Below are 15,122 nucleotides of genomic sequence, written 5' to 3'. Positions count from 1 at the left end.
GCCAATCTTTCTTTTTGTCCGCTCAGATGTATTCTCAATGCCAACTGTTTTTGCCGATGCCAACGTTGAGCTGTCAATGTTCAGGCTCCATAAAGAAGCCGTACGGACAGAAAAGTGTCACACTGAACCAAGAGATAGGAGCCCAAATGCATGACTCTCAACACAATGGAGCAGAAGGGAAGTCCATTTAATCAGAAACAGGTTCAGTACACTGTAATCCAGAAACAAGCTAAAATATCAAATAAACGGCAGGCTAAAGTCAAAATACAGAAACTGATCAGAAAATATACTAATACTGAAGGGAGGTGGAGATAACAGGACACATGTGAGACACATCAAGTAATCAACTGTGCAGGAGACTGGGGGAAGGGACAGGAAGGATCCGTCTTGAAACGAGACACAGAAAAACACAAACGCAGAACATGGAACATGAGGAAAAACAGAATCAAATGCACAACTAAACCAACGGAGCTGTGACAAAGAGAGGCTGAAATGAAACGGTCCGAGAGAGAGAGAGCTTCTGCAGCTGGACTAACTGTGAGTAGATTGTGCACACGACTCAGCCCTGAACACGTAGATGTGCTCATCTTTCTAAAAAGCAAACAAACACTAGACTGTAGATATATTGTGACAATACATCGACAATAAAACATAAACAATGAAAAAGATGTTCATTTTGTAGCTCATTCATTATTAAATCGAACTATCGAAACTCGATCATTCAAGGTGTTCAACTACCTACTATTCTCATCTTATGTAAAATTCCACTGAATGCTTGAAAGAGCACACTTTTGCCTTCAGGGACACCATTAAATGCTGATAGTTTACATATTATGTAATGTTAATGAAGTCACAGTGAACACATTACATGATATTAGCGCTTCCCCCCCAGTCATCCAGGGTCTTGATGGTAGTTTCACGTTAAGTTGTTAAAACCGTCAAAACCTAGTGGACATTTCACCATGTCACTGTTTTTTTTCAGGATCCACAAATTCAAGATTTTTGTTTCCCCCTTTCTGCACCTTTGCTCGTGTTGTCTTACTGTCTGATGCATGTCGCCTTGGATGAAAGTGTCTGCTGTAGAATTAAATAAACAATGACTCAAGACAGAGAAAAGCAAGTGTTGAATTATGAGAAGCTCAAACCAGCAAATATTGATCATTCTTGTTTGATAAATGATTCAATGTTTTTATCCTTTCATTTGTTGTCTGCAAATAAAGAATACGGTCTAGACCTGCTCTTTTTGTAAAGTTTCCTGAGATAACATTTGTTCCACATTGGCTTGATACATGATTGATTGCTGATCAATTAATGGAAGCACTCTTTCTAGCAGCAGAGGACAGATTGGAAACCATCGAGTATAGATTTAATGTAGCTCTGACTTCTTTAGTAAACCCTTGTGTAAAGGTGCTCCTTTGTTTGCTTCATCCTCCATATTTTCTTGTCAGCAGTCGGACTCCTTTGATGAGCAACCGATAGGATGTGGCGTATTCAACTTTTGTAATTATTTGAGCTTTGGGTTGCTGATGTGAAGTACTTCAAGTTTCAAGTGACAATCAGAAAGGATCCTCAAACATTTTCTTGTCGTGCTGCTTGATGAAGCCGAGGCAGCGCCGATAATTGTTATTATATTATGAGCGGCTCAGTTTGCTCCGACACACTCCGCTGCTGCTTGCTTGTCAATATTTTCCCTCCTCCACCTCCGCAGAGCAGGTTCAGTTTATCGCTCACCTTATGTCTGAGCACCTTGTGTTCTGCACCTCATTTAGAATCTGTTTTGTCAGCATTACTCCGGTGTCATGTCATATCACACCACGAGCTGGCTACCACCATAAACCTGTTTAAGCTAAACAGACCTTGTTTCCTTTTTCATTTGTTTGAGCCGAGGAGTGAAAGGAGGCTGACTGCCGCCGCCTTCACTCCCCCTGGGTGATCGTTTTTCTGCCTGTAGCCTGTAATATGCAGAGGCAGCACGCATTAAGAACAGCTTAGCTCTAAAAACATGGTCAAAGAAAGATAATTGTATGTTCATTCACACAGTTATACTGCTCTACCCCGTGGCACAAAAGGACTCTAATTTAGAGCAGTGTGTAGCACTACAGTCTAGGAATAGCTATTTTCTATCAAGTGGCAGTTAGCTTGATAACAAACCTGGCCTGTGCGCTTCATTTCATTTCACTACATTGTCTGGAGCAGAATAAGGCTCTGTGTCCAGAGGCCTGTGATGCGTCTTGAATATTTCACCAAATACAAACTGAAAACTCTGACAGTGCTCTGAAATAAACAGAAGAAGCATCAGTCAAGAGTTATCAGTATTTTGCGACAAATTCTGAAAACAAAACGTGACATCAGATGTCATGTACACATACTGTACGATAAATGTACTGTTTATTTTATTTATTCCTTCATTATTTAAACTCCAGATCTTCTTAGTGCAAATTCAGTTTTTCTCACTCCCTTCTTCTTGGACAAATTGAGGTAAAGTGCTTGTGTTATCAAGGCTGTTTACTCTGCATTTACAGTGCAATGCTCGCCTCGACAGATATAATTACACACAGCAGATGCACAAGAATGGGAGAAAGTTTGCATAATACACTTCTGGCATCACTGCTTGCAGATGAATTTCAAGATTTCAGCCTGTAAAGGGAAAGCTTTTTTGGTGACACGTCTTGGCAGTAATGCTGCCACAGTGGCTTATAATCAGAACAGTAATGAAAGCTGCTGAATAAGCTGTCATATGTTCATATTGAGCAGGACCGGTCTGCTCAGCCTGGAGTGCTGGATTCTTAGCATCAAGCTAAAAACTTTTCTTGTCTCCTCAGTTTTTTGGTTGTTTAGTTGTCAATAACACAGCAGCAAATTAATTGTTACTACATCATTAATCTTTCCAAAAACATACATGTATTCGGTACAAATGATGAGCTAATTTGTCTGGGAAGGCAAGAAATCCTCGATGAATATGTTGTCAAAATGCACTAAATAAAGCTAACCGGAGAGACTTCACCAGCCTGAGCCCACGGCAGGTAAACAAAGACGTGAATATGAAAATGAAGAGTGATCTGTGTTACAACAGCTGCCACTTGCATACTGTACATGCATCGGCCTGATTGGTTCCACTGTTTAGCATAATGCAAGTATTGCAAGGTGGCAATTCCCCAGGGGTGAGATTGTTTTGGAGGAGATGGCGGCCAGATGTGTCTCTCAGAGGATGGTGCATATGCAAAGATTCAAATGTGGCTTTCTGCAAAGCGGGTGTTAGCTCACGTGTATAAGCACTTCTGCACAAATCCAAAAATGGGAAGGGGAAAATTGCCCAGATCACAAAAACAAGGCTTGAGTTGAAACTAAAAACATAAGATCAACCAAAGGTCACCTCAGAAGAGATGCTCACAATCATCCTTGTGTTGGTGCTGTGAGATATGAAGACACAAGAGAAATATCTCCTTCATCCTTATTGATACAGCGCTGAGTCTTATCTGACTCAACAGGATATCCAGACAGACTTGAGACTCGGGAACAACCACACAATGGAATGTTTTTGACCTTGAGGATGGGGAAATTTGGCTCAGTAACATGCAGGCACGTTCACTTTTGATCAGTCTTTTGAGTGAATACACAAACTATTTTTGGCAATGTTTTTTTTCCATAATAAATAAATATTAGTCACATTACTGCATATCTCGAGCTTGATGTGCCACAGTTTTAAATGAAAGCTGTGTGTTTGCAGTGTGCAGTGCAGTGTGAGAATGGGTGTGCCGCACTCGAATATGAGCAGTCTGCTCAGGGTTTATTAAACATGTTGGATACTGGGTGGGAAAACAAATATGTCCTTCACACAGAGGATTAGATATTATCAGCTTGTGTTTCCCACAGTGAGCCCAGCCCACTCAGTGTACACCACAAGACTGCAGAGTTAAGCAAACAGAGAGGGCCGGAGTCAGGCGTGGTTGCTGACTGGCTGATGAGGACGTTTGTGAGGAAGATAGAAATATCTCTTTTTATGTAGACAGTTCAGATTCAGTGTGTGTGTGTGTGTGTGTGTGTGTGTGTGTGTGTGTGTGTGTGTGTGTGTGTGTGTGTGTGTGTGTGTGTGTGTGTGTGTGTGTGTGTGTGTGTGTGTGTGTGTGTGTGTGTGTGTGTGTGTGTGTGTGTGTGTGTGTGTGTGTGTGTGTGTGTGTGTGTGTGTGTGTGTGTGTGTGTGTGTGTGTGTGTGTGTGTGTGTGTGTGTTATAGAGGGAAACCGACTCATATCACAACTGTTTTTATTGATTAGCTTTACTTTTACTAGATCCTGGCTGAATTAATTATCATGGTTTTCTTTCATCATAGATATTCTGCTGTCGTAGCTCTTATAGTAAAAATGTCTCATTGTTGTAATTACTTTACTAACCTCATCGTACAGATTGTTATTGTTCTCTTTTAGCCCTATTCAAACTTCAAGGTGAGACATTTACGCCCCTGTGATGTCTTACCTTAACTATGATTGCCCACAGAGGCTTAATTGTAATTTCAGCTCTGTAACACTGTTAACGATATTACCAAGGGCCTTCCAGGGCAAGACGGTGTTGTCCGAGCCGGCAGTGGAGAACAGCGCTGTGTGTGTGCATGTTGTTGTATCTCATGCTGTCAGACTTGATTTTGAAATTACCGCTGGAACTCCTTGGTCTCACGTCTACGGTCAGCGGTGCTTTTCTGTGCTTTGTAAATGCAGCCTGTGGGTGTCAATGTACAAGGGAGCACGGAGCTGTACCTTAACGCACTGTAGCTGACATGCATGCACACACTTCTGGTGAAAGTTCAGGGTGAGTGTATGTGTATGCTGCACTACTGCTGTTTGTTTACTTGTCGGGCTTGCTCAGTTAACAGAAACAATATTACGTGGTTGTGGATTCAATATAAAAATGGAAGGATGGAAAGTTGGCGGAGCTCTATTATGTTGCTGTTGTGAAATCACATAGCGAAGAATTTATGTAAAAGTTGCAGTGTGCTAGTATTCTACAATTTTATTTAGACTGAAAAGACATGCATGCATTTTAGGATGTGTGCAAAAACATCAATACAGCAAAGTATCACAATTTTGACTCTCTGAATACTATACTCATTCTGCATCAATGCGTAAAATGGTTTACAGCTTGTAACTTTCCACTAAATTCCTGTAATCACAAGGACCTTTGCTCCTGTAGTTGCTAATGTTCTGCTAGTAGGCTGGCTCCTAGTCGCTAAAGCCCCAATGTTGGTAGAATAAGGAGGTAAAAGAAAGAAAGAGGAAAATATGTTTTATATATATATATATATATATAGAGGACCTTTAAGAGTAAACAAGGTTCATGTCATTTTTTCGTTGTTCACTAAATGTCCTCTTTTAATGCTTTCCAAAATCTCTGAACCAAATTTAAACAAATCACACAGCAGGCTGGTGACCAATTATTCAAATTATTTCTGACTTTCAGCAGCGCCGAGCGATAGAAATTGTAGTTTTGTCACGATAAGCCCCCTTTTAGTTTTACATTTTTCCTTCTGCTCTTGAAGACAGAAGGATAAGAAGAATGAATATTGCACCTGGAAAAGCCAGGTTTTACATTAGTTCCACCCCGACAACCAGCATTGTAATATAATAACAACAATCGTGATAGCAATAGGATAATAGGTTAATTTTCCAGCGAAAAGGAATGATTATATCCTCTGGACATAATGATGATTTGAAAATGAGGCTGATTTGAAAGCGCTCTTACCATGTATAGAGTACTTATTTTACTCTTGTCATATTTAACACCTTTATTTTGACTTTTGTCTTAAATGAGTGACAGAAGAAAAGAGGCAAAACCTGATTGTAAGTCCAAAGCTCTGTTTCTGCAGGCATGGCAGCAGCTAGAGCGCAGCGCCTCCTCCCTACCTTTCTAATGAAGTTTGTTTGTTGCGTTGGGATCGGGGGCCTCCTTGTCATGACCACCCACTGGAAATGAAACTTGTCTTACTTTCTTCAATGCCACATTCACTTGATGGGTTGGAAAATAGAGCAAATGTAGGTGCGCAGACTTGCAAAGATAAAGCTGTGCAAACTCTTCCATTATATGAGACGCGTAAGGGTGGGCGAGATCAAATCTGCTGTTGACTCGTGGGTTTATCAGCAGTCACATTGCCCTTGGCAAGGCATCCTGTTGCTTGACTTAAGCACCCCTTGTGGCCGTGTTTGTCTTTCTTGAAAAGATATTAGCCTTCATAATTAAGATGGGAGAGTTGGCATCCAGGCCTTGATGTCATATTTCAAGGCTATTTCTCTGCACTCCGCCGAGCAAATTAAGATAATTTTCTGAACGTAAGATTGGAGCCATGAGCATCGTGAGCACTCAGCTCTCAATTTCCAGTAAATAGTGTGCACAATCAAGCTGTCATAACAATGAAAAGCTTGCAGAAAAATCATGCTATTACAATCTAATTTATTATGAGACGACAACCGCCCTGTGATTTAAAAGGTTATTGGTTTGCTGCAAGTTCTCACAGTTTGTCTTCCTCCAGGTCTATAACCTCATTTAGGCTGCTATAGAGTTTTTCTCAGCAGAAATGAGACAAATGTGGACACTGGCAGCTCTTCTACTCAAACCACTATTGTAGTTTTCACATCAACTTTTTCATCTCCTTTTTTGACTGGCTGGAGTCATTGAATGGCAGGAGTGATTGCCGTTGATTAGAGTCAAACACTGATATTAGCCGGCGTCAGCAGACAACAGATGATCTCTGTCTCACCTGATTGTGGGAGGCTTATATAAACGACCCTATTGTAATCAGGGAGATTGAGCAAACTTTAGATTTGTGTTGAAGCTCCAAGCTCTGTCTCTATTAAGTGTGCATTTTGACCTGAAAATCACCAAAAAATCATGCTTGGAGGGCTCTCGGGAAACTCTTCAGAACTTCTTATGCAATTTAAGGATGCAGCTCCTCCACAGCTGAGCTGCAGTTGTAGATCTTTACCAACATGACTGAGAGTCACATGAATCCACTCAAAGTGCGCCACTGCTTAATCTTCATCAAAACCTGTAACAGTTTGTTTTTAATCAACTAGAAAATATCAAGTTTTTTTAGTTTACTTAGCAGAGTAGCTATGAGATGATGCTTGAAAATAGCTTTTCTATTTCATTATATTTACATTTCACAACAAGTTGCAGATTCTTGCACATTTCACGGATTATCCGTCTCATGAATTTTGTTTCCTTTTTGATGTTTTTATTCCTTTATTCATTGACCTTTATCTCTCTGTCAAATGTTGTTTACAGCACTCCTTTTGTTGGAAAATTGTTTTAATTCAATTGCTTACTGCTAAATTCTTTTTAAGAGCTGTCTGAGAAAACAAAGAGCAAGTTCAATTTCTGTCTGTCAGGTGTTATAATCTGCTTTCTCCTGTAAGTGGGGAATTTAATGGCATTATAACATACTGTATTTGAATGATAATGTAATAGAATGGAAATGTTCTGTGGCTGTGCCTTTAATAAGTCACTGACTTTGTCTTTCTACAGTGTCAGAATCTCTTTGAGATGAATGAAAGATTCATTTTTTGATGAGTCTGTTTTTAGGATCTTGATTTACGAGGAGAGCAATTGAACTGTAAATCCTTTTTTTCAAAATTGATTCTACAGAAGAAGGAATTAAGTAAACATTTTCACTGACACCATCAAAGTGTTGCTGAAATATTCTCATTTATTAGTGGTTGCTAAAAGATGAGCAAGCGTTGTGTAAAACACTACAGAGAACCAACCGCAGAGCTTTGGCAGTCTGAAGTGATTCATGAATAGTTGTACAAATCTCGGGAGTCTCACGAATCAACTTTTAACCCTGTTTGTGCATCCAGATGGAGTCTAATTATTTCTACATTGTATAGATTGAATTAAAAAAAGAAAGTTATGAGATGAATGGCGTTTGAATGTAGTTATCCATCAGTGGCAGCATGACAGTCCTTTCATCCTATACGGCTCTTTCTACATCTACGTCTACATTATCTACATTTGTCTTAAACACATGCCAGAGACGGTTTTAGACCGATTGCCAGTGACCATCAGTTTAGTTACAAGGGCACTAGAGCTGGCCACAGTATCACTGCAGTCCCTTTTCCAGCAGACAGATGGATATGAGTCATAAGCTGAATAATACGCCAACCAGTAGTCGATTAAACTGCAGATGGGTGGAAACATGTGAAGCATCCCATTACGTTTTTGGTATAGCTGTTATCTTCCAAATGACTTTTTCACACGGGGATCCTGAAAGCTGAGAGTCTCCAATTTACGCTAAAAGGTTTGTGAGAAAGGCCTACTGGAATCTGTGTTTCCTGTGATACAACTTTATTCACTGACATACTGACAGAAAAACACTCCTTCATGATCATGCTCATTGTCTCATTTACATCAGCTTTTCTCAAATGAAAAGCATCAATGGTATATTAAAGCTCAAATAATCCGAGTTTGCTGATGTATGTTTAAAATCCTTTTGGATCCCTCATTCAATTAGCAGCGTACTGTCGGGGGGAATGGTGAAATGATAGTCCACTGATGTTGAATAATTAGATTAGGACAATAATAGGATTCAATATATTTCTTTGTCCTCTGTGGCAGATATTTTAATAGGAGTTGAGACCCTACCAGGCCATTAGCCAGATGGGTCAGAGCAACTTAATCTCCAAACAATGTCTTCAACAGAGCAAATGACCTAATTAGATTCATAATACAGGACATACCACATAGCGAGAAGGAAAAGAACAAATGGACTTGTAAGTCTCTATTAAGTGTTATTGTTGGAGGTGACAGAAATAAACTAGACGAGCTGTGAGAGGCACAATGACACACCCTGTCAAAGCAAATGCATAATAAAACAGCTAAGAAGGAATATGCTAATTGTTAACTGTTTTTGTTTTCCTTTCTTACAACTGTTGACCCTTTTGAAACTCGGATAGTTCAGGATGAAAAAAAAAAAGGCTTGAAAATAAAAATTTCCGCTTTGAAGTGCTCCCAGATTTGAATACAGAAGGACTAGTTAAGAGGTGATAACCTGCTCAGTTAACCTCCATTTCTCTTTAAGTGGTTTTGAAAAGAAGTGTTCTGAGTAAAGCTTCCCCCCCCCCTCGGGTGCCATCACAGAGTTCTGCTCATCTGGCGAGGTAACATGGATCATTTGTTTTGAGAGAGAGAGAGAGAGAGAACTGATTAGTTTTTATTCACTGAAATTCAGCTGCTTTTCAAGTTGCTCTGTTGGTACAGGAAGTACAGTGTTATGGGCTCTACACATGGTGGGCGACCCGCCCCCTTGTTGTAATTGACTTAGTCGTCGATGAGTTGCTGTTTGGTTACACTAGATTAAATAAGTGAGAGGCAGACAAAATCAAATATTTGTGTTCTTTTAAGTTTTATGAAATGTTGAAACCCATCGGCAATAATCGAGCGTTGTCTGACAACAAAAGATGTCTCGGGGGAAGGAAACGAATTTTCTTGGTTATTCTACTGTAGACAACTTTTCTGGGTCCTTTACTTCCCCCAGAGTAGAGTCTGTTCATCTGTTTCTCGTGTGTCTCTACATTTTTTGTAGAATCTGATAGAGATTGCATGCAGATACATCATGATGTGTCAACATATGGAGGAAATGATTCAACACTGAAATGTTTACTACTTTGAAAGACTCCTTCACAAAAATGCACGTTTGAGGAATTAAAGATTCCAGTTACATTTCTCCTTTTCTTGATCGCAGCAAGGATGCCAAGTAAAAACATTTTCAGGCAAATGAAGACGTGAACTTACGCCACTTGTTTTCCTGGTTTGATCATGAGTTAACTGCATCTGTCCACCTGAGGTGAGGAATGTTTCAGCTGCAGTAATACAACTATAACACTAGAGGTGCTGCAGTGTGCAGCTGTTCTGTATATCTTCAGAATGAACATAAGCATTAAAAAAACAAGCAGTAAGGAAGAGCCAGTGTCTGTATATCTGCTGTCCTGTGTGTGTTTGCAGCTAATAATGCAGCACAACACAATGGCTGTGATGCTGACTGACAGTAGCTATCTGTCCCATTTATGAGCACGGGGGATTGTGGGAATAACACATCTTTACACTCTCCTAACAACCACCCACAGCTATGTTTGACATCACCTCGTGCGGCCCGCTGCTCGTTATGAATGAATTGTGATTAACTGGGGAAACGGCAGCAGCTACGTTTGTGAAACATTTGTGACGAGACATTATTGGGCCTTACAGGCAACCTGGATGCTTACAGTGTGGGTGTCATTTCCACTTGAAGTGGCCATCGTTTGATGGTTTTGTTGTGTCCCCACGGCTGTGTGATGTGTTGTCTCTGTTTCTTTGTGATATGAGGGCAGCAGCCGAAAGACATGTAGACAAATTAAAAGATGTTTTATGTTTTTGACGCTAAAAGAAGAAATAGACCAAGAAAAATGTATTTTCTCCCTCCCGTTTGCTCTTTTAAGTTTAGTCATCAGCACTAAAGGATTTTATTTGAATAAAAAAGGGAAACCACTGCAGACAGGTGACATCATGTCGAAGTATTTCCCTGGTTTATAAGAAGCTTATGCAGGTCACATTCATTGCCCTGAGGCATAAATGTAAGTGTGAGCTATTCTCTGTTGAAGCTCAATGATTAACCGCCGATCTGGCCGTTCTGTTTCCCCGCCTTTTTCTTCCTGCGAGCACGAATTGTCTCTGTGACCCTGATTAACAACAGTGGGGAAGAATAAATTATTTATTTAATATTGTTCATTTTCTCTTTTGATTGAATCGGCTCTGTACACGCATACAGTGAGCGTGTGTTTTGAATGCGTGATGTGATGCATCATTCTGAATGATGGGGCTTCCCTCTTCAATCCCATTAGCCAAAGTCTGCGTCTGATGTGTTCCCAGTTGGCAAATAAGCTTCTGGGATTTTTGTGTGTCTCCCCTAATATCATTCAGCCGTTGGATAGCGTGCCAAGTCTGTTGTTGGGTCTGTATGAAATGAAATATCTCAATTAGGCCAACAAACAAGCAGTAGAGGTGAGACCACAAGATGGATCAGGAGCAGAGATTCAGCCCTGACATTGATCAGGGTCATTAGAGGGGGCATTCAATTCAAACCCTCATAAGTGATGCATTCTGTCATCTTTCATCTGGGATTTGTTTCAGGTAATTATACAACAAATAAAGCATGAGATTGTTCATTTTTAGGGTGATTAATTTCTTGGTTCTGGCTGCTGTTGCTGTTTGAATGACTTGAACATTAGCATCTTTAGAGGTGGTTTTCCTCATAATGCAATCTTTCCCTTTGGTACAATGCCAGTATCTCTCCTACTGTTTCCCCCTAACATTTTCTCTGATTGTCACACTTCTGTCTGTTGAGATTCCACAGTTCTTTGTCAACTCTCTCCGTTTTTCATTTCATCCATGGATCATAACTTGTTTTTTTTTTTTTTTTTCAATGTATTTAGAAAAAAACAAGATCCATTTGTTTTGACAGATGCTCGTTCTGGGGCAGCGGCCAAAGCTCAGCTTGATTTTCTGGATTGTCACGCAAGACTTGTGGTTTCTACTTTGTTGTCAGACAAACAAAATTGTTCATTTGGCACGATGGTGAATAATTCTCTCCCCTCAAAGAGATGTTACTGTTGAACTTGTTTTGGGGCGATGTTGGTTTTGTCTGTAACAGAGCTATGGCCTACTTGTGAGTCTGGCTGTCAAGTAAAGCCCAGATGTAGTTGCTGTTAAAGATAAATTAAAGTCTTCTTCCAGGGATATTTGGATGGACTAATCACATGCACAACAGCAGAAAAACACTTTTTGAAAGATGGAGGGAGTTTTTGTTGGCTTCAGGTGCAGCGATCCAGTTTGTGTGTCAGAGCTGATGTTGTGTTTTGAGCGGAAGATTTACTGCTTGGGGACTGAAGCTGGCCCGATCAGGAATCCGTTGAGATTTGACAAGTCATGCCCTTCATGCAGTAGCTGTTAATTATGTGTTTAATCATTTAGGATGTCTTTACTTTCCATCTTAATAACTCACCCTTTCCCCTCCAGCACTTAGCAAACGCACTAGATTAGCAGTCATGTTTGGAGGTATATCTCTAAAGGTGATGGCAATGTCATTTTTCACGGGGCATGAGTATCGGTGGCAGGCACAGGTTTTATGTGGGTTTATAATGGAATCACAATGCATGTGATTTACAGAGCGGAAAGGAAAGAAGAAACACATTTATTTACTGTTGCTGCGACAGCCTCGAGTGATCAGATTTAATCCTTGCAGGTAGCTAATAAGCTTTTATCACAGGGGGTTTGTTTCCTTCTTTGTGTGCGGTGGAACTGTTAACAAACACAACACACTCTTCGCAGACAGAGGTGTGTTTATTCAACTGTTCAACATCAAATCAAGAGTCCTGTGCGCTCTGAAAGCCTCTTTACCAAGCAACAATGCACAAAAGATGCTTGGTTGATTATGCCTTGAAATTAGACAACAAATTCTTATTAAGTCCTTGTTTTCGCTCCTTTACAGCAATGAATAATATTCCCTTGTGTCTCAAAGTAAGATCTGCTGTATTTAGTCAGGGGTGTTATCTTCTACACAGTTTATGAACTAAAAGTCAACACCACCCCAGCAAAACATCGAGAAAATGTGTTGCAGCTTTGTGCGCAGCACATCTTTCCTCCTCCAATTTGGGATTGAATGTTGTTTCATCGTTCAGGCTTTATTTCCTCAGCTTTGATAACGTTGAATTCTAGCAAATCTTTTTATCCACGCAGATGTTTTCAGCAGCAGTGAGTAGTTAACAGTTCACACAGGCCTGCTCCGGCAGCTGGCGTTACCTCTGAGGACTGTTCAATCACACGAGGCTTTCATGTGTCAGAGAATCTGAACAGTGACCTCTGCGACTCGGCTGCACGCTGGAGATGTGTTCTGCAGGTTGCAACGCTAATCTTGGCTGAAGTCTAAACAGGGAATTTATTAGCTCTGCCGCGTACATGCATAACAAATTCCCAGGCACATTTTGAAAGCTTTTGAGTATTCTGGAGGTGTCAGCAAGGATATTTGGAGGTGAGTTTAATTAGAGCACAAACTCCCCTCTGCAGTGCTGGCAAACGAATGCAGAATTACTCTAAGACACAAAAAAGCTGCTTTAAAAGCTCACCATGGTTTGATTTCTTTGCTCTTTAATTTTTATTTTCCTACATGCTGGGCATGGAGACTAAAAAGTTTGTTATGAGCAGGATAAGTGTCACTGCTGATGTGAATGAAAATCCAGGCTTCAGAGAAGAGCAAAGGAATAGATTGTCCTTCTCTTTTAAAATTGAACCAACAAGAGCATCCACTATGAAGACATAAAGCAAGGTTAATAGTTGGTCACATATTGAAACACTATGTAATGGAAGTGGGCCAATGAATAATTAATTACTATGCAGCTGCCAGAGCAATTTGCAACCATGACCTTAGAAGAAAAGAAAACCTTCTCCAGGATTTTGAATTTGAAATACTGTAAATAGGTTGATTATTGAAGAAGGTGACTGCAACATGACAGATTTCTGAATTTTGAACATCATGTGGTTTTGTTATATCTAGACGTGTTTCTGCTCTTTTTACTCATGCACATGCTCCTGAACATTTCTAGGATATTTTCGGCAGGCTGAAATTGCCTATGCTGGCTTGTTAACACATCACTATCAGACAGTGGTGCGGGGGTCTCAGGAGGCAGGACATGACATAAAAAGGACTTTGCCAAAATGTAGAATAAAGCAAGTCTGATGCTAAGATGAACATTTTGAACTTTATATTGAAACATGCAGATAACCACTAATGTTTCAGGAGTTTTTCAGGAGTAAAGTGCAGATGTGAATAGGACCCTTGAGGAATTTTCTGCAACCTTTAAGCACAGAGTTACTTCTTCACTGAGCTCGAGAAGATGATAAGCAGGTTAATGGAGTTTTAACACAAGGCTTTGTACGGATTGAGCATTTACCTGCCCAAGACAGTTTTCAGATTGAATGACAATTTTATTCCCAGATTAGTCTGGATTAACGGCAATGAGTGCTCCCTCTCGGCTCAAACACAGAGAAGGCAACGTCTCAGAGAAGAGCCTGTTTCTGCACACCTTTCACTCTGCTCTGTATCACCGTTCCCCTCATGCTTTCAACGTTTCAGGCTCTTTTTAAATAACACTGCTTGAACATTTTAAGGATTCATGGGAGAATCAAGTTATTTTTTTTGTGCTTCACGGATTGATGAATATTTCAGTGAAGGACATTAGTATGGCTCTGACACCTCTAGTTTAGAAATGAAAGGAGAGAATAAGTATTATTTCAACTGTCGAGGGCATACCTAGTGCTTTAATACAACATATCGGCAATATGCTTTTCACAATCGAAACAAACAATGACTCAGTCTACATCTACTGTCTGAGATTTCTCTATTTCAGATCTTCCTCACTAACCTTCTTCTGAAGGCAAACATGAATGCAGAGTAGATTAATAAATTCAGTATAAGATGAAGTATCTTTCCTCTTAAAGAGACACAGTATCGTTCCCCTCAGAAAAGTGTTAGACCTCAGTCCTGTAACTTCTTATTTATTTTAACTCTTTAACCCACCACTATCAGCTCGCCTGTAAGCCATGATCCCATGTATTTCTTTTCAGGGATTTCACATGTATCTAAGCGTTTTGGACAGTTGTCTTTAAACATTTTTGCTTTGAGGTGAAATCAACATTTTTACTGATGAAAGCTGTTCAGTGATTTTTAGTGGATCATCTCAAGAGGTTTCTTTTTAAGATTCAAAAGCTACTCATCTTTTGGTTAGTGTTTCTGGCTAATGACACATGAACCCAAAAACTGTGTTTCTGAAATTCATGGAGACAACAGGACTGTTTTTCTGATTTAAATAAACTGACCCTTTCACATTGCTTTCATTTTGCATATAAAGACTTCATTTTAACTATAAATATGAAAATAAGATGCTCATATAATTGTCTGACCTTTGCTTCCATGAAAATTCAAATGAAACAAAAATAAAACCCTGACCGGGCATGAGGCTAGGACCTTGGTTAGTCTGCCACACAAGGTGAATATAAAACCTAAGGGCCAATTATTCTCTTGTGCTTTCTATTTCCCTTGTTGGACAA

General features: G+C 40.0%; 1 protein-coding gene across 3 annotated transcripts in view; it reads left to right on the top strand.

The window, feature by feature from the left end:
- The window catches only part of LOC306830182 (cell adhesion molecule 2-like), a 125,463-nt gene that overhangs the window by 41,184 nt on the left and 69,157 nt on the right, over positions 1–15,122 (top strand). The gene's annotated exons all lie outside the window — the stretch shown is intronic.

This window comes from Symphodus melops, assembly GCF_947650265.1.
Source record: "Symphodus melops genome assembly, chromosome: 10".
In the NCBI taxonomy this organism is placed as follows: domain Eukaryota; kingdom Metazoa; phylum Chordata; class Actinopteri; order Labriformes; family Labridae; genus Symphodus; species Symphodus melops.
This window is presented reverse-complemented; position numbering and strand designations above follow the sequence as displayed.